A 23,995-nucleotide genomic window follows, 5' to 3' on the forward strand; every position below is an offset into this window, starting at 1 on the left:
AGTGCACTCCTCACATCTCTCACTAGTATTCAAATGCAATTCCAGTGCTGGCTACAGAATGATGTCACATCTGTTCACCTGACTCTGGTTCCGACACTAGCCTCTCACTAGAAACTGAGCCAGGCTCTGACACTAATGTGTCACAATACACACATAGAACTTTTGCTAAGGTTTATTACAGCATCTGGAAACTGTAAAACAATTCCAACACTTCCACCCTTCCTGCAGAAACAAACAAGCCAGTCTCTTCCACCCCAGGGTAGGAATTAGTTGACTACTAAGGACAATAAAGCAGGATTCCAGTCCAGGCTTTTCACAGACATTGAGTATCTGCCTGCATTCAGACCTGTGAGATAAAATCTTTATGGCTTAAACCAAGTCATTTAATTTTGGGCTATTTTTCTTAAGGTTAGCTGGGCTAAGCAAGAGCAAGACCCACTGTTAATACATTTTTAACACAAGCAACTTTACAAATACATTTTTAACCCAAGCATCTGTACAAATCAGTTTGATATGCAAATGATATATAATTCTTTACAAAGCTTCAGCTATCCATGGTGGCATATGTTACACATAGGTTCATAGGTGTGTACTAGGTTAATGGCCCTGGAACATATATAAGCCTAGCCCAAGAAGATTCTCTGGCATCATGCTGTCCAAAGTTAGTTCCCAGTGCCCCTGTCAAGCAAGGCCAATGAAGTGATTCCCAGGGTGAACTTCCCATTGCTCATCCACTTGTCAATATTTCTCTTAAAGAGGGCCAGTGAAGTGTTCTGTTTGAGATGAATGGGAAGTTTGTTCCAGAGTATGGGAAGTCTCTGAGTTAGGAACCTGTCCCTCCAGCATGTTCTCTCTTATTGTGATAATGAGCTTTAGGTCCCTGGAACGTGTGGCACGGAGGGATTGGGATTTTTTCAGGTGTAGCACTACCCTACACTCCTGGCATGGCTGGCACTACCTCACATCACACTGATAATCATTGTTCTCCCTTAAGGTTGTTGTTCCAGGGGGCAATCCCCCTTGTACCTCCCATACCTCTGTTACTTTTCTATATTAACTCTGTGTAGAGACAATAAACACAGCAGTCTTTCATTAAACAAGTATTTTATTATAAAATGGGCAAACCTGTGCCAGCTGAACTGAAATATAGTGGCAAGTGAAACTGTAAACATTTTGATGATTTAAAACAATTTCTGTTGTACAAATGTTGAACACAGATCTACCCCATGGTACTTATTTTGGTTAATAGGAACAGTGCTGCTAGATTCAGAAACAGCTTGTACTTGACTGCAAACATTAACCCAAAGAATAAACAGTTAAATGTGAAGTCTTACTCTCCCTCCTTCTCTAAGACAAGCAGTTATGACCATATAATTTATACAGGATTGCAAGTCTCTATCACAGTCTGTGAATTATATAGGGTTGCAAGTTTTTTCTGCAGGCCTCACTCTGCTGATTAGACCAGATTGTAGGATGAAGTAAGTTAATACAAGTCACTAGGTAAAAAATATTGAGAAGGAAAATTAATATACAGTTTATCTCAACAAACCTCCTACTGGTGAGAGATGATAGTGCTGAACTCAAAAGAATCATATTAACATGCAGTCTCTTTTGCCAGACCTCCTGCTGGTATGCAGAGTTGGTTTTCTTGCTATGTGCCCCTTTTAAAGCTCTTTAGCAATTACACTCACAAATGCATCATTCCGGTAAATCAGGATCCATGTTTAAAGGGAGTCAAGAGACTCTGCTATGAGGAAATAAGAACTCTGAGACACCACTTATGTCTGTTTTTTGTTCCTCCACCTTTCCATCATTATATCGACCTGCACTCCCATACACCATCTATGTTAGATCATCCAGCCATCACCTTGGCCCCCAGACTATTCTGGTGGTACTAGGGCCAGTCCTAGACCTTAGGCATCTGGGGAATTGGCTTATCTGTGCATTCATCCAGGTGGGGATTTTTGATACGACCTAAGCCTATTCCCCCTTCTTTGGACCCAATGGTACTTGCTTGAGGGGCAAGAGTGCAATGGAGATATGTAGCTTACTGCTCTGGCTCTTCAGCAGCCATGCCATGTCACCACAATTTTCCTGTCTTCTGGGCACACCTACATATGCATTGTTCCTAGTCTCCATTAGCGATCAATACTGGGAATAGACTTGGGCCCACCCATTCACTCTGGGATGGTAATGCCCATCATTCCCTGCCATTACATTAGTTGCCAAAGCCACTAATCAAACCCAGGTTGGATGGGACATAGAGTTTTATCTCTATGTGTCAGTAGAGCAGCAACCATTTGTGCCTTTAAAAATAAAACAACCCCTCCCCAAAAAAATGAATCTACGCAACCCAAAGTTTCTGGTACAAAGTCTTGTGCAAAAAAGAAAGTTTCTTATGTAATGCCTCAATGATGAACAGAGCAACATCTCTGGCTTACCACTAATTCAGAAAACATATGGCTTGGCATGTGGATGAACAGGCAACATCTCTGGCTTACCAGTCCTTTCAGGAACATATAGCTCAGCACTCCAACTACCAAGACTTCCACTAAAAGTCAGACAGAGCAGGAATAAAGACTCTCAATTTCAGCACCACCTCCTCCAGTCTCAATGTATCTTCATCTTCAGGAAAAACCTCCAACATCCACTTGAACTGGGAACTCCACTGGTATCTTCACTGACTTCAGCCATATTGTCAGTGAATACATCTTAAATAGGTACCTGCTCTAATTTCTGTCAGCTACCATCATCCCTGGTACATTCACTAAAAGGGGCACATACCCAAATCTTGCTTTCCCTTATTCCCTTCTGCTACAGTTACATGGCATTAGACAGTCCACATAGCCTATTCTTAGTGTACTTAGCTGTCCTTCAAATGTAGCTCAGTACCATCTGCTAGGGACTCCTGGTAGCATAATAACATCAAATTGTAAAACAGCTTCCATAATTTTTTTCAGCTGGCACATCTACTAATAAAATAGTATGGCAATACTGATCATGAGAAATTTCCCTTTTGAAATGATCAAAACTACTGAAGGCCTAGATGGGAGGTTTATTATGATTGAGTACAACAGTCCTATCCTTGATATACCACTAGTACTATTTTCAGTATATACATTGTATTGTGATAGTTATTCCATTTTAAGATATCTTTTTGATACACTACTTTCTATTAATAATCATGACTAAATACGGGCCAGGGAATTAAATGTATCCTTGAGTTCTGAATGTGATATGTTAAGCTCTGAGCCTCCCTTCAACAAAATCTATACTATTTCTTTAAAAAGGAATAAATATGTATGACTTATTTTACCCATACAGTTTACTGTATCCTGACATTAAATAATTTATTTCTTCTCTAATCACATAGAATTTGGTCAAGGATTAACTTTCTTTTTGCAATTAGAAGCTTTGAGAAAATATTGGAAAACAAAGCTGAACCATGATAATTCTCAGATCACTTTTCAATAAACTCGTGTATAAACTTTTAAAAAGTTTAAAAAAGTTTTAAAGTTTGTTAAAAGATAATAATGTTGAAACCGATTTTTATAAGATTTACGACTCTCCACTTTCAGAATACTCTGGAGAGTACTCTACTATTTGATATTAAATGAGGGACATTTTCCTGGGATCTTAGCTAAAGCAATTTAAATAAAGAAAATTACAAAAATAGAGGTATTAATTATTAAAATAAATAATGTTTCACATAAATAATGATGATTCTCAATATTAAGCTTTAACGTCAGCTCAGACATAACTGAAACCATTACAAGCCACTAACCAATCAATTTTGAAACTAAAATTACTGTTAAGTATGCTAAATAGGCCAATGTTGCATTTAAGTTCTTTGCATGTATACTAAAACTGAGTCATAATTCCAATAACAGAATGTCTGCTAAAGAAAACTGTTCAATACATAATAAACAAAAAAGTACTTATTTTTTTTATTATACTTACAATTCTATATATGAATCAACAAACCCTTACATGAGATTTTCCAATACGAATAAGTATTGTGCTAACTTTAATCATACTAAAATTCCAAATGACATGGTGGAAGCAATGCAGACTGATTTCTCTTTACATGAAGCTTCTAGGTTGATAGGTTCATAAGTACTAGGCTAATGGCCCTGGAGTCAGCACAAGCCTAGCCTGAGAACCATACCCAGTTGTCCTGTTGCTGGATGTTAGTTCCTTGTACCCCTATCGAGCAAGGCTGTTAATATGATCCCCTTGGTGAATTTCCTGTTACCAATCCACTCATCATGATTTTTCTTGAAGAAGGCCAGTGAAGTGCTCTGCTTGACATGAATGGGGAGTTTATTCCATAGTATGGGTGGTCTTTGGGTTAGGAACCTGTACCTCCAGCAGGTTCTGTTTATTGTGGTGATGAGGCTGAGGTCCTTGAACTGTGTGGTGCAGAGGGAGTGGGTCTTTTTCAGATGAAGCATGTCTAGTAATACTGGGTCCGGCATGGCTTTGTATAACAAGCAGAGATCACCTCTGCGATATGAGACAGACTACAGCTGTAGTTTTTTGAGTCTGTCTGTGTAGGGCATGTGCTTGAGTCTTAGGATCCTCTTTGTGAGGAATTTCTGTGGCTTCTCCAGTTGTTGCAGGTGTCTAGTGAGGTACATGCCAAATGGGACATTGTACTCTATAATGGGTCTAATGAGGGATGAGTACAGAGGGATTATGACCTCTTTCTTCCTGGATGAGAAACCCTTTGTAATGAGGTGTGCCACATAGAACGACTTTCTAACCACAGTGGCTGCATGGTTTTCAAAGGAGAGTTTGCTATCCACTTGTGTCCCTAGATCTCTTATCACGCCTTGGGAGTTGAGAGGGTTACCGTCGATGTGGTAGTTTGTGGGCACCGAATTTTTCCCGAAGAGGATGATGATGCGCTTTTTGACATTGAGCTTAAGACCATGGTTATGGCACCAGTCATTGGTGTTAGTGAGGCCTTTTTGTAGGATGTCGACGTCAGCTTGAGAGTCAATAATGGCTCCCAGTTTGCAGTCATCTGCGAACTTTGTCAACCAGAGTCCTTTGGTGTTGGCCTGAACTTCAGAGAAGTATATACCAAACAGGAAAGGACCCAGGACCGATCCCTGTGGGATGCCACTTGTGGCTGCCCGGTAGTCAGATTTGGAGTCTACTACTTTCACCATATGGGTTCTGTCTGTGAGCCAGTTGGCAACCCAATGATGTAGGGGTTGATTCCTAGGTTGGTGAGTCTGTCAATGATCCCTGAGTGGGGGATAGTGTCGAAGGCCTTGGCCAGATAACATCCACTTGAACTGGGAACTCCACTGGTATCTTCACTGACTTCAGCCATATTGTCAGTGAATACACCTTAAATAGGTACCTGTCTCTAATTTCTGTCAGCTACCATCATCCCTGGTACATTCACTAAAAGGGGCCCATACCCAAATCTTGCTTTCCCTTATTCCCTTCTGCTACAGTTACATGTCATTAGACAGTCCACATAGCCTATTCTTAGTGTACTTAGCTGTCCTTCAAATGTAGCTCAGTACCATCTGCTAGGGACTCCTGGTAGCATAATAACATCAAATTGTAAAACAGCTTCCATAATTTTTTTCAGCTGGCACATCTACCAATAAAATGGTATGGCAATACAGATCATGAGAAATTTCCCTTTTGAAATAATCAAAACTACTGAAGGCCTAGATGGGAGGTTTATTATGATTGAGTACAACAGTCCTATCCTTGATATAACACTAGTACTATTTTCAGTATATACATTGTATTGTGATAGTTATTCCATTTTAAGATATCTTTTTGATACACTACTTTCTATTAATAATCATGACTAAATACGGGCCAGGGAATTAAATGTATCCTTGAGTTCTGAATGTGATATGTTAAGCTCTGAGCCTCCCTTCAACAAAATCTATACTATTTCTTTAAAAAGGAATAAATATGTATGACTTATTTTACCCATACAGTTTACTGTATCCTGACATTAAATAATTTATTTCTTCTCTAATCACATAGAATTTGGTCAAGGATTAACTTTCTTTTTGCAATTAGAAGCTTTGAGAAAATATTGGAAAACAAAGCTGAACCATGATAATTCTCAGATCACTTTTCAATAAACTCGTGTACTAAACTTTTAAAAAGTTTTAAAAAGTTTTAAAGTTTGCTAAAAGATAATAATGTTGAAACCGATTTTTATAAGATTTACGACTCTCCACTTTCAGAATACTCTGGAGAGTACTCCACAATTTGATATTAACTGAGGGACATTTTCCTGGGATCTTAGCTAAAGCAATTTAAATAAAGAAAATTACAAAAATAGAGGTATTAATTATTAAAATAAATAATGTTTCACATAAATAATGATGATTCTCAATATTAAGCTTTAACGTCAGCTCAGACATAACTGAAACCATTACAAGCCACTAACCAATCAATTTTGAAACTAAAATTACTGTTAAGTATGCTAAATAGGCCAATGTTGCATTTAAGTTCTTTGCATGTATACTAAAACTGAGTCATAATTCCAATAACAGAATGTCTGCTAAAGAAAACTGTTCAATACATAATAAACAAAAAAGTACTTATTTTTTTATTATACTTACAATTCTATATATGAATCAACAAACCCTTACATGAGATTTTCCAATACGAATAAGTATTGTGCTAACTTTAATCATACTAAAATTCCAAATGGCATGGTGGAAGCAATGCAGACTGATTTCTCTTTACATGAAGCTTCTAGGTTCATAGGTTCATAAGTACTAGGCTAATGGCCCTGGAGCCAACACAAGCCTAGCCTGAGAACCATACCCAGTTGTCCTGTTGCCGGATGTTAGTTCCTTGTACCCCTATCGAGCAAGGCTGTTAATATGATCCCCATGGTGAATTTCCTGTTACCAATCCACTCATCACGATTTTTCTTGAAGAAGGCCAGTGAAGTGCTCTGCTTGACATGAATGGGGAGTTTATTCCATAGTATGGGTAGTCTCTGGGTTAGGAACCTGTACCTCCAGCAGGTTCTGTTTATTGTGGTGATGAGGTTGAGGTCCTTGGACTGTGTGGTGCGGAGGGAGTGGGTCTTTTTCAGATGAAGCATGTCTAGTAACACTGGGTCTGACATGGCTTTGTATAACAAGCAGAGATCACCTCTGCGATATGAGACAGACTACAGCTGTAGTTTTTTGAGTCTGTCTGTGTAGGGCATGTGCTTGAGTCTTAGGATCCTCTTTGTGAGGAATTTCTGTGGCTTCTCCAGTTGTTGCAGGTGTCTAGTGAGGTACATGCCAAATGGGACATTGTACTCTATAATGGGTCTAATGAGGGATGAGTACAGAGGGATTATGACCTCTTTCTTCCTGGATGAGAAACCCTTTGTAATGAGGTGTGCCACATAGAAAGACTTTCTAACCACAGTGGCCGCATGGTTTTCAAAGGAGAGTTTGCTATCCACTTGTGTCCCTAGATCTCTTATCACGCCTTGGGAGTTGAGAGGGTTACCGTCGATGTGGTAGTTTGTGGGCACCGAGTTTTTCCCGAAGAGGATGATGATGCACTTTTTGACATTGAGCTTAAGACCATGGATATGGCACCAGTCATTGGTGTTAGTGAGGTCTTTTTGTAGGATGTCGACGTCAGCTTGAGAGTCAATAATGGCTCCCAGTTTGCAGTCATCTGCGAACTTGGTCAACCAGAGTCCTTTGGTGTTGGCCTGAACTTCAGAGAAGTATATACCAAACAGGAAAGTACCCAAGACCGATCCCTGTGGGATGCCACTTGTGGCTGCCCGGTAGTCGGATTTGGAGTCCACTACTTTCACCATATGGGTTCTGTCTGTGAGCCAGTTGGCAACCCAATGATGTAGAGGTTGATTCCTAGGTTGGTGAGTCTGTCAATGATCCCTGAGTGGGGGATAGTGTCGAAGGCCTTGGCCAGATTGAGGTAGGCTGTATAGACTGCCTTGCCTTCATCGACCGCTCTGGGGACAGATTCAAAAAAGTCCATCAGGTTGAGCAGGCATGATCTGCACTTCAGAAACCCAAAATGTGAGGGATCCAGGGTTTGAAGGTTCCCAATATTCTTATTTATGAGGTCCATAATGATGTGCTCTGTGGCCTTACAGATCAGGCTCATCAGGCTGCTGGGGGGTAGTTTTCTGGCTTAGTAGCAGCTCCCAATTTGTGGAGAGGAATGACTGTAGTGGAGCACCATTCGGTGGGGATAAAGCCTGAAATGAAGCTGTGTTTGAACAGGGCACTCAGGTGAGCTGCCAGTTCCTTTCGTAATTCATGTAGCATGCAGCCGGGTATATTATCAGGTCCCATGGAAGCTGCATTTTTGGCTTTGGATAGTGCAGCTCCTACCTGAGCAGCCATGATATTAGAGATTTGGCATTCCTTGAGTACTGGGATGGACCCATTTGGGGGTGATGGGGGGTAAAGTTAGCACTAAACCTGTCTGCCAAGATGTTGGCAATATCTGTTGGTTCTAAGGCTTTTAGCACTTTAAAACCACGTAAGGCTTCTGGATTAGATGGATTTAATGCATCTTTTTTACAGAAATATAAACTGTGGTTGGATCCTATCCACCAGAGACTATTTAATGCTATTAAAATTAACAGGATTTCAAAAATATATGAACTAGTATATGTTAATATTTTTTCTATAAGCCCAACATGCACTCTTTTGATTTAAAATTATCACCTAATTTCCTTATTTTACTTATTTAAACTCTGTTATACAATCCTAGCTATAAACCTTAAGATAGTGTCTGATAAAACTATTTCATGATTTCACTTGGGACTCATGGAAGGGAGACAAATTCAGTTCAATAATTATTAGGACAGAAAAAAATCTTATATCTTGATCTATGTAGTTGCACTATGTACCAGCAAGGCATTTCATTAATTCCATGTCCACTTCCATTAAAGATCAAGTGCAAAGTTTTTTTTTTACCATTTATTTTTGTTATAATTATGCCCTGGTATTGTAAAGTGGGCTTTCTTATTCTAAAATATTTTTAAATTAGTTCCTTCAGTAGACATACATTTATAAAGTTTAATAAACTGCTGTTTTGTTTATTGTATGCTAAGCAACTGTCCAATTACTTCCTGATTCCATGCCATTCAGCTTCACTTTCTGATGATGAATGGCATGTTTTCTGTAGTCTCCAGCAGAATTTATTACAAAGTAAACAGAATGCAACACAGTCAGTTAGTTGCTCATTCAGATGATAAATAAATAAATAAATAAATAAATAAACACAACTATATTCAAGGGATAGATGACAAAGGTAAGATGGAGCAGGATATGATTCTTAGTAAGGTGTAATTGATCACTTCTATGGAGAAAACTCCAGATATGTGAATCACATACATTCTGGATTTGTCCAGAGAACCAGTTACAGAAAAAAAGTAAGAAAAGAAAGAGAAACCACATGAAAGTGAAGTATTTTAGCAGCTTTGAAAGTTAGTTAAAACACTTAACACTGTTAAACAAGACAGCGTACTCCTCAACTTCTTTAAGAATTCTGGAAAAAATGCAAAAACTAATCGGAGAACCAAGGATCAAATGAGGGATATTTTTTAAATATGTCTCTAATTCACTTAAAAAGTTAACAGAACAACAGCTTTTGTATCAACATGCATTTTCTAAACAATAGGAATTATGGAACTCTTGTCCTGCATTAATGACTAATTTACAATTCTCAGTGATTTGCAAGGAACTGAAAATCTTTGAGAGATAGGGCAAATCTATGAGATAAAATCATGGACAACCAAGAGGTATGGACAGAAGGCAAAATGAAAGGTTCCTCTGTGGAGTTAAATTTAAAAGCTGTTAGACACTTCAGAATAAGACACACTTTGTCACATTGTACTAAACAGTTGTCTGCCATGGAATAATCACTTCACTCCATCTTCATTTTCACAGATACACAATTGATTCCAAATGTTTTCTTTTCAGCACCAATTCCTTGTGGTGTAACATACAAATGCACTGTACAGTAAGTCTGCTATTGTGGTGATTCACACATCGATAGTATTCTCCCTAAAAACCATTGGTAAACAACGATTTATTAGTTTTACATCTGGTGTATTATACATGCCAAGTACTACACACCTTACTAAGAATCTTATCCTGTTTCATTGTACTTTTTGTTTTACCTTTCACTTGAATATAGCTGTGTTTATTGATTTACTGCCTGACTGATTGTATTGCATTCTGGTTACTTCGCAATAAATATCTACTGCAGAATACAGGAAAAAAAATGCTAATCCACTACAGAACTGATTCTGCCCTCTAATGCACCATCAGAATGCAGGACTGAATAATATAGAATCAGGAAGTCATTCGACAATTGCTCAGCATACAATAAACAGAAACACCAGTTTATTAAATTTAGTAAATATAGGTCCAATGAAGTAATTAAATTAAAAAAAAAACTACACATTTTAGAAAAAGAAAGTCCACTTCTCAAAATGAAGGCATAACAAAAAGAAATGATAAAAAAAATAAACTTTGCATTTGATCTTTACAGCTCTCCACAAACCTTCCTCAACTTGTTTAGCAGTCAGTGGGAATATTTCTTCTCCGATAATCTTAACTGGGAGTAGACACAGCTGTCCCTTATCATCCTTTTATTTTACATTATTTCCTGAAATTTCATTGCATTATACAAGATTTAAACCGTGTGGATATAAGTTTTGGAACACCAAATATTAACATTGCATCTTTTGCTGTGATATATTAATATATCTAAATAACCCTAAATAAGTTATTGCTAGGATTTTGGAAATTGTGGAAAAGTATAGTAGGGCTTCTATCTACAAGTTAAATATTGAGAAATGTTACTCTTTCTGTACATATCCTTGTATGTAAATAGTATTTCAAGGATTTTGTTTCTAAAATAAATACATCACTTGAAGAACTCAAATACTTTAAAATCAAATATAAAGGAGACTCTGCACCACTCGCTTGTCTTAATGTAGACTAGTCAATTATTAAATTAAAAGATTATCTGATATTATGGTCTAAATTAAATTTTAACTTATTGTTAAAATATTTGATCATTAAAATTGATGCTGCCACCCAGATGTTTTACCATTGCAACAACAACAATTCATGCATATCATCACCTTAAGACTATTTTATAAACTTTAATAAATTCTCTTTGGAGTAATAAAAGACAAAGAGTCAATAGACTCTCTCTGAACCTATGAAGGTGATCTAAAATTATTAGACCTTCAGTTACTCATTAGCCTTACATTTAGAACATGGATTGAAGAAGAAGAATTAATTTATGCAGACACAGGCAACGTAATTGATTTACACTCCATCAGTGTGGTTTTGTGAAGGGTATGTTCTGTCTTCTCAACCTAATAAGTTTCTTTGAAAGGATTACAAAGGCTATGGACAGGGATCAGTCCATGCATACTGTTTCTCATGACCTGGCCAAGACTCTATCCCTACACTGATATTATTGAAAAATTACACAAACGTAATGTAAACCCTTGGATTGTCTGCTGGATTGCAAGTGAAAGCTGCTTGTACCTTCTCTGAACTTAAAACTGTAACTATTGGAGTACTACAGAGATCGGTCCTATCTGGCATTTATTTGGCAGGCATTCACGGTAATATCCCAAAAGAGTAGTTGACCAAGTTTGTGGATGCCTGTAAGCTGTAAGCAGACATTAAAAAATGAACCCAAATTTAGTGTATGTGGTATTTCAGAAATGTTAGTATCTGATAACTGGCCTCATTTTATCACTGTAGCATCATTTGTTTTCAGATGAGGCCTTGGCAGAAAAGCTTCATTGTTAAACAACAATATAGTTAAAATTATAAAAAAATGCTAAGATCTAAGTGTGATGTTGAAAAGAAACAGAAAATAAAACAAACATCAATAAAATATACAATATATATATAATAGGAGAGTGTAATAAAAATAACATAAAATGAGAATTCTCACAGTTATACAGCAAAAGAGGAATTATCCAATGTTAAGAAAAATGGAGGAGTGTAGAGCAAAAAGGAGTGAGAGAAATACATGCTTATATATCAGAGATAGAAATGAAAATACAAAAGGAAGAGAGAAACAGGCTCAAGAGTTAGTGGATCAGGTAACATTATTATTAGAGCTGCATATCTATTTAGTATTGCAGTAGGATTTTATAGATGCTCTAAAGGTGGTTCTGTGAGCGAGTTCTCTGAGGGATTCAAGGAGCATTCTCCACAGAGTATAAACAACATTAAGAAACACAGACTGGGAGGGGAGATGGATAGCATCTGAAATGGAAGGAAGTGTGGTTCACTAGCTCCATATTTGGCATGTAAACTAATAATTTAATCCACATTAGGTGCTCGTTTTTTTTACTTCTTCAGTGTATTAAACAGTTGCATTGACTCCAATTTAAAGGTGAAATTCTTCTGTGAAGAAACAACTGTAGTGTGCTGATATATATATATATATATATATATATATATATATATATATATATATATATATATATATATAGTTCCCCTTCACAAAGTCGAACATTCAGAAACTCGAAATGCATATGGCCAACGCCATATGCTCGAATTTCTGAAGCTCGACTTCGTGAAAGGGAACTACAAAAAAAAAAAAGAACATAACACAAACAAGTGTTTCGGCAGGGGGGCAAGCCCCCCTGCACCCCCCACTACCTATTTATTCCAACTCCGAGATTGCACTACAGAGCAAAAAGGGAACTCTCCCATTCTGCGCTGTATGCCATTCCCCATTCACACAGTCAAGCTTCCACAATTTCAAGCATATGGTCTCAACCATATGCATTTCAAGATTGTGGCTGTTCAACTTTGTGAAGGGGAACCATGTATATATATATATATATATATATATATATGGGTCTACTTGATATGATCAACATTTCACAGTGTCACAATCCATATGGCTGAGACCATATGATCGACATTTGAAATGTTGAACATACAAGCAGACAAAAAAAAAAACTAACTGCACCCTCCTGTGGGGGTCTGTGCCCCCCACACCCCCCATAACTTTAATATACTAACTCTGAGATCGCACTACAGTGTGGAAATGGAAATCCTTCCATTCCACACTGTACGGGGATGCCAGTTCCCTGTGGTCGATGTTTCAAATGTTGATCATATGGTCTTGGCCATATGAATGTCAACATTGTGAAATGTTGACCATGTAAAGGGGACCCATAGATATATATATATATATATGTGTATATATATATATATATATATATATGTATATATATATATATATATATATATATATATATATATATATATATATCCAACCAGGATAAAACTGAGCTCTTCATCTGCTAAGACTGTATGTGGCAAAGATGCTGTGACTTTGCATACAGAGCAGGGGGGATACCTACACACGGTGATGAAGAACAACAGGACAAAAATCATAATGCTGTCTAGATCAACTCCGGTGGAGTACAGGGATAATGTTGACCCATGCCTGGTTATCTTCTTACATATGTGATGGAGCTGGCAGGAGAGGATGTGTATGTCCATCCTTGAGGAAGGACAGGATGAAGTCAGCCACAATCTATTGGAGGAAGTATAAGAATACAATTGGGTGTTACGATAACCAAGTCACTGGATTATGGTACCCTCATTGTGGGTTCACAAATAAATGTACTCACATAGTGGAAGGTGATGTGGGCCTACACAGTGAAGTGTGTTACAAGTCCCCCCCCCCCACGTGATGGGGATAAGCCATAACAGATGCCCTCATTGCTGGAATGCTGAAGAGGGGATTAAGTACCTTCTTGACTACCTACATGACTGCTCCTCTGACCAATTCTTGCCCTGATATCCAGTGAAATTCCTAGGTGAAGGAATGAATTGAGGGTTGGTTGGTAGACTTGGGGTCAAAATATATTTCTGGAAAATAAGCAGAGATATAATAATTTGAAACTTCTGGGTCTGAAAGAAGGTCTGTAAGGTAATAATGCTGTTTAATATTTACATGTTAATCTGCATGATACCATACAGTTGTCTGTGCCTGGAATTTTTTAAGTGTGTGTGCACAGAGCTCTCAGGTCCTCTGCCTTGGAGAAGTTGGTTAAACAGTATGACTGTCTTGATCTACACCAGGTCCAATCCTACCAGATCATTGCTTGCTACAAGTCCCCTATAATGAACTAAGAGAAGCACACAGCCTACCTGGACTTACTAGAATCACTCACTATACAGCCAAATGCTTTGGTCTTAGGAGATTTCAAATATTCTTCCATTGATTGGGCAGCCTGCACGAACACAAACATGCTTGCTCTGAGGTTAGCTAGTCTGCACCCCCACAAGAGGCTCAAATGTCCTACACTTAGTACTCACCAACATGGGGGGTCATGGCACTACTCCCTGTGTGTTGCCCTCCCTGGTATGGTCAGGCCATAAATCTGTCTCATTTGAAGTAATGATCTGACCTGACCCCCCACAGGAGCAAAAAAAAAACTGAAAAATTTCTCCAAAGCAAACTACAGCCTACTAGGAAATGGTGCAAAAAGTTTCAAATCCACTGCTAACACAGCCACCAACAATGACTCCTATGCAAAGGAGTACACAAATGTCCTGTATAACCACTTAAACAACTGTATGGACTCAGCTGTACCTGACTGGTTCAAAACCAGGTCTTCCCAAAAAAAAAGCCAACCTGGTGGACCTCAAATATCAAAACTAAGAAAATCTAAAGGTATTACTGCTCAATGCTAGGAGTCTAAACAAAAAACTCCACTCCGTAGAAGCTCTCTTTAACCTAGAGCATGCTGATGTCTGTGCAGTCAACTGAGACATGGTTTAAAGCTGCAGACAGCACACCAGCAGTGCAAGGTTATAATGCCTTCCACACATTTAGGCCAGCTACTACACAGGTAGGGACTAAAGGTGGAGGTATCTCTATTTATATCAAAAATAAATATACATCAAGGCTGGTCCAACAGGACAATGTATTTGAACTGATCAATGTTCAAATCACCACAGGCAAAATCCAATACCACTTCCTTGCAAGCTACAGGTCCCCCTCTATGACCCAGGAAACCCATACCATGTATTTAAACTTATTAGAAACACTAACTATCCAACCCAATACCATATTCATGGGTGACTTTAATTACCCCACTATTAACTGAGAATCCTATATAACACCAAAAGTACATGCACAGAGATTCATGGATTTTGTAAACACAAACTCCCTGGACCAGATAGTCAATACACCAACCAGGGGTGCACCCATACTGGATCTAGTCCTCACTAATAATGGGAGACTGCTGCACACCCCCTACTGTAATGCCTTCCCTGGTAAGGTCAGACCACAAAATATTCTCCTTTGAAGTAAAAATAAAACCTGGACATCCAGCTAAATCTGGAATATTCAGGAATGATTCTAAGGCTAACCTCCTGCTATTAAGTGAGAACCTGGCAAAATTTCAAGCCCCCGTAAACCCTGAGAACACTGCTGCCTATGCAGAACTGTTCACAGAAACCCTGTACAAGCATGTTAATAGCTGCATAGAGGCAGCTGTACCCACCAGGAAAAAGTACAGAACCAATCCAAAAACAAGCCACCCTGGTGGAATCACAAAATCATTCAGCTGTATAACAGGAGGAAGAAAATCATGGCAAATATTAGGAGGTGCAGCACCCAGCATGATAAAAGCACTCTCATCAAACTAAACAAACAACTCAGAGGACAAATAAAGTCTACCAAAGCCAAAATTTACGTAGGTTTGGCCTCCCAGGCCAAGGACAACCACAAAGCATTCTTTAGCTGTGTCCGCATCCTCAAAGACAATACACAATTGTGTGCATAGCTCATTGTAAATGGAGCAACCTATACTGAGCCAGAAGATATAGCAAACCTCCTGGTTGATATATCCAGCTCCAACTTTACCCCTCTCTCCCCCTCCACCTTCCCCTCAGGAAATATCATCAAATATAATACCCCCTACTATCACTAAGGAACAGATCCTTAATGCTCTCTCTAAGACCAAGATCACTGCATGAGTGGGCCCAGACAATATCCATGGATGCCTTCTAAATAGCATGTAACATGACCTATCAGGGACTCTGGAATTACTATTTAACAGTAGCCTCCAAACAGGCTTCATGCCTCATGAATGGAGAAAGGCAACAATCATCCCTCTGCTCAAAGGTGGGCCATCTACAGACCCTGGAAACTACAGACCCATAAGTCTCACTAGTGTTATATGTAAAGCCATGGAAAGAATTATCATGGAGATGATCAACAGAGATATAGTAAATGTAAATGTCCGGACACTGGACCCAACCCAGTTTGGTTTGGTCAAGGGCAGATCATGCCCACTGAACTTGGTGGACTTCTTCGAGAAAGTCACCACAGCAATGGATGAGGGCAAAGTCATTCACACTGCCTACCTTGACCTGGCCAAGGCATTTGACACAATAACCCACTCAGGTATTGTTGACAAACTCAAGAGGTTAGGTACAAACCCATATGTCACTGGGTGGATAGCCAACTGGCTCACAGACAGGACCCAGGAAGTTAGAAGTGGGGAGTCCACCTCTACAAAGAGGCCAGTCACAAGTGGAGTCCCTCAGGGATCAGTCCTTGATCCACTCCTTTTTGGCATTAAGTTCTCAGAAGTCAAGGCCAATGTCAGTGGTCTCTGGCTGACTAAATTTGCAGATGATTGCAAATTAGGAGCAGTCATTGAATCTCACACTGACAAAATGTTCTCCAGAAGGGGCTGACACAGACAAACAACTGGTTTCAGAGCCATGGACTCAAAGTAAATGCCAAGAAATGCATAATAGTATCCTTTGGGAAGTCATCCATCCCTTGTAACTATCATATTAACCACACTCCCCTTAGAGTTGACCTAGTAGTCAGGGACTTAGGGATGCACATAGATAGTAATCTGGCCTTTGATTGTTTTATTGTCACATGTCTACAGCGGTGAGGAAATCATTCTATGTTGCACAACTTATAAACAAATGTATTGTATCTGAGTCCATGGAAATCATTGTTCCACTGTATTTGGCATTCATCAGACCTATCATTGAGTACAATGCCCCCTTTGGTATGCACATAACCAGGCATATCCAACAACTGGAACATCCACAGAAGTTCCTCACTAAAATAATACAGGGCATAAGTAATTTGTCCTATGCAGACTGCCTCAAGGCCCTATCCCTGTATTCTGTCTTCTACAGGCTTTTGAGGGGAGATCTATGACTGGCATACAGGACTTTGTCAGACTCCACTCTGATGGACCTCCTGCATATCCACAAAACAAACAGCACCAGAATTAGCCATTCTAAAGACTTAAACCTTTCATGTGATATAATAGGACCTGCTGGAGAGATAGGTATGTATCCCACAGACTACCCCATCTATGGAACAGGCTCCCCATCCATGTGAAGCAGAGTTCCTCCCTAACCCAATTCAAGTGCAACTTGGACAATTGGAGGGGAAATCAGAAATTCATCCCTGGTTTGGCACCTGTGTCTCTAATGGACAGAGGTAATCTGTAAATGGGTCATCTCAGAGGCCCATGCTTACACTTATCAAGGGTATCAGAACTTGTCAGAGATTTGGGATGCATAGCTAGGCTTAAAAAGGCCCTTGTGGTAATTAGCCTAGTAAACACCTATGCACCTATGAATCTATAAATAGGTTATATAACAAAAGGAAAAAACTGATGTCTAAGAACAAGAGGGAACTTACTCAGCAGAAGAAGAATACCCTCCACAGTTTGAACAAGAAAATCAGACATCTTATAAAGTCCTATAAAGCTAGTTATGAAGCTAAATTAGCATCCCTAGCTAAGGATAATCAGAAGGCATTCTTTAGCTACATCCAAAATCTAAAAGGTAAGACCCAACTATGTGCTGAACTTATAGTGTTTGGTACTTCTCATACTGAGCTTGAAGAAATGGCCAATCTGCTAGCTGAAAGATTTGGCCCAGACCTCACCCTCATGTTCCCAACAGCCATACTCCAAAGCATACCTGTCACCAGTCCTCCACCTAGTATCTCCAAAGAGCAGGTCATATCTGTGCTCTCCAAGGCCATAAACATGGTCTCTATGGGACTAGTTAACATCCCAGGCTGCTTACTAAGCAATCTAAAACAAGACCTAGTGAAACATTTGGCATTGTCTTGAACCTCAGCCTGAGCACTGGCTTTGCTCTAGCAGAGTGGAGAACAGCAACAGTAATCTCCTTACACAAAGGGGTCCATCAGCTGACCCTGGGAGCTATAGACCCATAAGCCTAACCAGCCTTATCTTCAAGGCCATAGAAAGAATTACCATGGAACTTATCAACAAGGACATGGGCAACCTTCAGACTCTTGACCCAACTCAGTTTGGCTTTATTAGGGGTAGATCATGCTTATTAAACCTGGTTGACTTCTTTGAAATTGTCACCAAAACCCTGGATGAAGGCAAAACAGTACATACTGCTTTTCTTGACTTAGCCAAAGCTTTTGACACAACCCCCCACTCAGGTATCATTGACAAACTCTCCCAGCCGGGGATTAACCCATAAGTCACTAGATGGGTAGTCAACTGGCTCACAGACAGAAACCATACTGTTAAAGTCGGAGATGCCTCCTCTACCAGTAGACCAGTTATCAGTGGCGTACCACAAGGAGTTGTGCTGGGATCTTTATTATTTGGAATCTATTTCTCAGAAGTCCAGATGAAAGTAGATGGCCTGTGGCTTACTAAGTTTGCTGATATTTGTAAACTGTCCCCAAACAATGTTAACATATTACAAAAGTGGCTAACATGGACCAGTGATTGGTTCCAAAGCCACAGAGGAAAACTAAATACAAAAAAGTGCATTATTATCCCCTTTGGCAAAGAGGAAGTCCCTGCAAATTACAATATTGACAGCCCCCCTCCCCCATAAACTCAAACCCAGTAGTGAGTGATTTGGGAACACAGGTTAATAGCAATCTAAACTTCAATCACCATGTATCCACAGTGGTAAAAAAAAGCCTTCTAGGTTGCGCATCTCTTAAGTAAGGGCATCACATCCCAGATTAAGGATGTTATAAATCCTCTGAACTCGACCCTCATCAGACCATAATAGAGTACAATGCTTCCTTTTGCATGTAACTCACCAGACACTTGCAGCAGCTGGAGAGAGCACAGAGGTTTCTCACAAAAACAATTCAGGACCTACAAAACATGACCTACAGGGAAAGATTGAAAGGTCTGTATCCTACAGGCTTATGAGAGGTGACTTGTGCCTGGCTTACAGAGCAGTCTCTGACCCTGTCCTAATGGAAATGCTGTACATCTATAAATTAAATGGGACACAAGAGACTTGCTCCAGGGATCTTAACCTAGCTTGTGACATTAACAGAACATGCTAGAGAGACAGATATATCTCCCAGAGTGAGATTACTGCTCTTATGGAATAAAGTCCCAGTTCACATGAAGCAGAGCTCCTTAATGACCATATTCAAGTGCAACCTAGACAATTGGATGGGAGACCATAAATTCACCCTGGGTGTGACACCTATATCCTTCATGGACAGGGGCAGTTGGTGCTGATCATAGACTCGCTATGTGAATAATGACCATATAACCAAAGTCAATTAGGGAACATGAGTATAACATGGCTAGGTTTGTAAAAGCCCTAGAGCCATTAGCCTAGTAACTTCCTATGAACATGTGAACCTATAAGTTACCACATCAACATATCTTCAAGCATTTAAATTTTTCTGTCAAAATACAGGTTTTGGAAGCCATCAAAGTCACAAGGGCTTGTATTTTGATTAGCTGTTCAACCCAGGTTTAGCAGTGCTTTCCTACAGAGGTCATGTCTAAACAGAGTCTCCCTGTTGCTAAAGGGAGTTACAACACAGATCCACACCTTTTTAAAAATTCCTGCCATATTGGTTCTTTAAATGTCTGACTCAGCTTTGTTATTCTTGTAGCAGAACCTATTGTCAAAGGACAATGTCAATGCATTTTAGCTTAAACTTGCTATACTTGCATCATGTGAACCATATAGCAGAAATGTCAAGGATAAGAGTCCTGTTGTATCTGGTTAATATACAACCATTGCTAGTCTTGAAGAGTTAATTGTGCTGGATGTTATGAGTAGTCGTGCAAGTGAGGAGTGGTGCAGTGGTAACTTAAGCACCCATTTCACATTATCACTTAATCCTGTAGTACAACAGTTATTTACAGTACTTAAAAAGGAACTCCTCTGGCCCCTGGGAAGCTCAAGCAGAGTCAGAAGTAGACTTAGCATCACTAAATACAGATAATTTGCCTTTGACTACAAGTAATGAGTCTGCTGTCTTTCATTTAGATTGGACCCTGTTTTAAGGGAGCTGTGGATAAAAACCCTATTCCCAAAAAAATTCAATATGAAAGTCTTGTTGTAAACCATGTTGTAAGTAATCTGGGGGTAAAGACGCCACACCCAAGAAACATTCAACATGAGTCATGTTGAAGTCCACTGAAGTACCACTTTCTAGAACTCCAGTCGACCTCACCAGCTGATTATGGTTGGTCAGGCACTCGTGATGCACCCCACACTGATTTAAGCATGAAATACAACCACAGCAGGTAGATTATTTGTTTGATGGCATTGTTTACATATAGGCACTTTTTGCTACTCATTTACCGTTGACTTGTTACTTATTGTTTGCTTACTACTGTTGAAGCAGTTTGTAAGCTATACAAGTGTTGGAATGTTTCACAGTTAATGTACATGAATATAACTCATCTGTTAAAAGGTATGCCTTGTTTACTTCAGGATAAGCATACTTTACATTGTTTTTGAGGCAGGAGTTAAGGGTGTCACAGTATCACTTAGATGTTTAGATAACTTAAGCCCAGGAATATTATTCAAATTATCTATCTGAATTTTGCAGTTGGGGTATGTGCTCTAATTCATCAGTGTCAGGGGTGGCCTTTGCTAGAGCATTTGTATGACACTGAAAGCAGGTGGTTTATGGCTAAGGTTGAATCACTTTATGGTAAACATGTTTTTGCTATTCTATGGATAAAATGTAGATAGTTGTACATACTTTGACACCATTTTTATTAAGTTGCAGGTTTTAAACAAGGACAGCGTTCTAAAGTTGCTGGAGGCAGATTTTAATGGTTTCATACACAGAATGCTAGACAGATTTTTACCTAACTCAGAGAGGCAGTGTAATGTTTAGACAGTAAATTTTTGGCTTAATATATGTGTGGAGAGTCATGTATCCACAAGACATGGGGTTTTCCTACTTAACCCCCTTGGGCACATCCCAAAGTAGGGCAGATTTCTGGTTAACCTTATCAGAATTAGTACAGTTTGTTTCTTCTGTTTCATTAGTGACATGCCCCTTGACAGATCATCAGGCTATAGATTTGCTTTTGCAAACATTTAGTCTTAGTAGCAAACTCAAAACATGCTAAATGATCCTGAGTGTTTGTTTTTTATATGAGACAGTGTTTGTTTTTTATATGAGACAGTGTGGTTCATTATCTTGACTGTGACCCTCTAGGGAGCATCCCAATATTCTTGTGGGGGGAAGTCCTTTAAGTTGGAGATGAAGAATATTGCAATTGTTGCAACAGAATTATTATATTACATGCTTGGTTTGATTCTCTTGTAGCAGAAATTGAGGTAATTAATGATAAATGTCAGTTGTGCATGTACCCCATCAAGGGATTATTGCAGTTTATAGAGGGTCTAAAGGTGATGTTAAATGCTTTCATTAAGGAGAGGTGTGCTGCCTGCTCTGTAGATGCAATGTGCAGTGTAGCAGACAGGGGTAATGAAATATAGGCCAGATAAGTTTTTGGATTTCTGGCTAGCCAAAATGACATCCAATGCAGCTATTGTAAAAGTTAAGCATGAATATAAGCATGCAGTAATACCCCCAGAGATTAAAAGGGTATTAGAGGAGTTTTATGCTTAGTTATATTCACAGAATGCTATTCTTCTGACAAAAAACCCTTCATCAATGCTTTCCTTAAAAATCTTCATCTTCTCTATTTTTTGTCAGACTTGGCCTGCTTAGTGGTTGGTGACCTTATAATTAGCAAAAACCAAGTCAACTTTCATGTAACCCCATCTTAGAAAGTACCAAGGTCAAACAGTTTCCTGGTGGAATTATATAAAATTATATAAAAATAATGGCCTGTTCTCCTCTACTATATTTCTGGATCTGTTCAAGGCTTTTGACATTCTCACACAAACTACTAATCTCTGTTCTCACTAAACTGTCCTTTTCCCAATCAGCTACTGATTGGTTTCATGGCTATCTAACTGGCCACCAACAATTGTTGTCTGGCACAATGACCTATCTCCTTCACTTCCTGTAACACCCGGTTTTCCCAAGGCTCCATCCTTGGTCCCCTATTATTCTCATTCTTCACCAATGATCTATTCACAGCCACCAAGCATGTTTCTGTTATACAGTATGCAGACGACTCCACCCTCATCTGCTCAGCCCCAACTATACCTGAACTTCGCAAGATCACAGAGGAAGCCTTTTCATCTGTAGAAAGCTGGCTATCAAATGCCCAGTTATTACTCAACCTGAGCAAGACTAAACTGCTTATCTTCCAACCCACTAAATCTAACCCAGTTATCCCCCACTTTAATATTCTAGACAAAGACAATACTGTCATCTCCACAACAGAACACACCAAACTACTTGGTGTTGAGATTGATAACAATCTCAGATTTGACACTCACATTTCTATTACCATAAAAAGGTTCACAAAAAACTAGATGCATTTTACAGAAACAAACAATTCCTCAACAAGACAGCCAGAATTTCTTCTGCCAATTCCCAACTAATCACCACTTTACTCTACGCCTCTCCTATACTTACCTACCTTAGACAAACAAACCTAAACAAGCTCAAGGCTTGCTACAATAAAAAGTGCTAAGTTTGCCACTGGTGCATCTTATCGCAGCCACCATTGTATCTCACTTAGAGAACTTGACTGGCTTGAACTCCCTCATCTTCTTCACCTAAATCAACTCTGTCTCACCCACAAGTTAGTAAACCATCCTCTTAAAGTCCCATCCCTTCAAAACCTTCTCCAGCCCTACTGCTCCACTAGACCACTACACTCCAGCAGCAAAAATCTACTTCTAGTGACCACACCCAAGAACTCAGCGGGAGAAACACTATTCTCCTGTGTTATATCCAGATTATGGAACAATCTCTTCTCCTCTATAACCACACTACCTTCTTGCAATCACTTCAAGACTGCACTATAAACTAACTTAAAAAGTCTCTGGTTATGCCCATGCACCAATCCGGACTAGTAACCCTCCTTTTACTTCCCTTTCCTCTCCCCTCCCCTAGCCACCATGCCTCACACCATTTAATCATTGCATTCCTTCCTCTGCAGGCGCTGGTTCACCCTTTACCCTCCCCTTCCCTCCTCACTCAATCTCTCACACCTGTTATAACATGCTTAACTACCTCACTTCATCTCAACTCCAAATACACATCCAACTGACTTACACCTAGATTCCTCTCACTACCATATATATACTACTTGCACAGTCTCCTCTCTTACTCCTCTCTCTTCCCCTTCCATCCCATTAGCCCTTCTAGCTTGTTCCACCTTCGTGTGGAGCTTCTGCTATATATCTGCTTGAGTTTAGTGCAATATTTGTATGTAAGGTTTAGGTATATGAGTTTAGACCAGAATCCATTTGAGCTTAGCACTATCTGTATATACATCCTGCCTTTATTCCTAGCCTTTAGCTAGATATTTATATATCTGTTCATTACTATGTTTCATATTATATGTATAGCTAATGTTTGCTGCAGTATGTATTATTTGCCATTATATGTATATTCAATTGTTCTTCATGTACTCTGCTGCTCATTTATTGTTCTATGGAGCTTTTCTCCCTGAGCCTTCACTGAAAAAAGACCTGTGTCCAGTTGGAATTTCCCAGTAAACAAATGTAAATAAATAAACGCTGATCGGGTAGGT

General features: G+C 39.2%; 1 protein-coding gene across 1 annotated transcript in view; it reads left to right on the top strand.

Moving 5' to 3' along the window:
- NPTXR (neuronal pentraxin receptor) overlaps nucleotides 1-23,995 on the top strand; it is a 378,739-nt gene that overhangs the window by 321,628 nt on the left and 33,116 nt on the right. The window lies entirely within an intron of this gene.

The sequence above is a fragment of the Protopterus annectens genome, chromosome 1.part0 (assembly GCF_019279795.1).
Source record: "Protopterus annectens isolate FY-2018-M chromosome 1.part0, PAN1.0, whole genome shotgun sequence".
NCBI lineage: Eukaryota > Metazoa > Chordata > Ceratodontiformes > Protopteridae > Protopterus > Protopterus annectens.